Source organism: Sander lucioperca, chromosome 16, assembly GCF_008315115.2.
Source record: "Sander lucioperca isolate FBNREF2018 chromosome 16, SLUC_FBN_1.2, whole genome shotgun sequence".
Classification (NCBI taxonomy): Eukaryota; Metazoa; Chordata; class Actinopteri; order Perciformes; family Percidae; genus Sander; species Sander lucioperca.
In genome coordinates this window covers 172,501-173,744 of record NC_050188.1, presented here as the reverse complement: position 1 = coordinate 173,744, position 1,244 = coordinate 172,501, and the positions used below count along the sequence as shown (strand labels likewise).

General features: G+C 39.2%; 1 long non-coding RNA gene across 1 annotated transcript in view; it reads right to left on the bottom strand.

Moving 5' to 3' along the window:
• Positions 1-895: 895 nt before the first annotated feature.
• The window catches only part of LOC116047836, a 20,924-nt gene continuing 20,575 nt past the window's right edge, over positions 896-1,244 (bottom strand). The window contains exon 3 of the long non-coding RNA XR_004104487.1: positions 896-908. This is a non-coding gene — a long non-coding RNA (uncharacterized LOC116047836). The remainder of the gene's footprint in view (positions 909-1,244) is intronic.

Sequence of the window (1,244 nt, the reverse complement as noted above, 5' to 3'; positions counted from 1 at the left end):
GCACAAATATCCGCTGACACTGAAACTTCAACAAATGCAGATTACACTTTTTATGGTGCTGAAACTCTTCAATGTGTTTGTGTTCATAGTCAGAACTGTTTCCATATTTACTGCAACAAGGTTCATGCAACAGCTAAACAAAATGCTGCTATCTCATGATCCCCATTTGTTATGTTAGGCAGAGAAGCGTCAGGCTGAGGACGTAAGCCCTAATTTATTTATCACACTACTCTTTATTAATTTGTGACTGCCCAACACTGTTTGCCCCATTAGAAAGTACTAACGTTTACTATGATTAGCTGACAGAAACAACAGAACGTAGAAGGATTTTTAAAACGTAAGAAATGACAATGTTCATCATTGTCATTCACAGTGTGTTTGTTATTAGACATCAACTGCTGTGTTCCAGCTGTTTAAAATAAAGTTAACCTGTTGTTGTGGATGTTAGCTGACTGTTTATGTTTCCTGCAGGTCTATAAAATAACCTTTAACATCATCTGCCTGCATGTTATTACATGACATGACGATTAGATTTAGTTTAAAAGCCCTCTGCACAGTGTTTTCTTAATCCTACGGAGCCCATGGAGTCTTAAAACAACAGGTGTTTTACATTTATTTGTTTTTAAGTTGTCCTAAAAGTTGTTACATTTGAATATGTTTAGTCTAAAGAATACTGGAATCAGCTTATTTAATATCAACCTTGAATTGTTTGTCAGACTTCTAAAAGCCAACACAAAAATATGGAAGACATGACCTCAGTAGTCACAACCCTGAATTCATGTCATTCAGTGTGTACTAAATTGAGTGAAAATGAATAGATAAGAAAACTAGAAAATGTGATTTTCTTTGAGTTCACTTTCTTGCAAAAAAGTTAGAAACTTGAATGTCTGTGGACATGAAGACTGCTGCTGCTGTTAATGCAACTGTTGTGGATGTGACATCATGGCAGTATGAGGTCAACGCACGCATGCACGCACGCACGCACGCACGCACGCACGCACACACACACACACACACACACACACACAACACAAGTCAACACTCTGTAACTCTTCAGCAATCATAGTCTCACTTCATCTTTCAACCAGTCTCAGAGTGTGTGTGTGTGTGTGTGTTCTTGTATGTTTGTGTGTGTGTGTGTGTGTGTGTGTGTGTGTGTGTGTGTGTGTGTGTGTGTGTTGGTCAGCATTGCGTGCTGATTGCACCTCGTTACGGCAGAAAGCAGCCGGATGGCGATGGAGGGA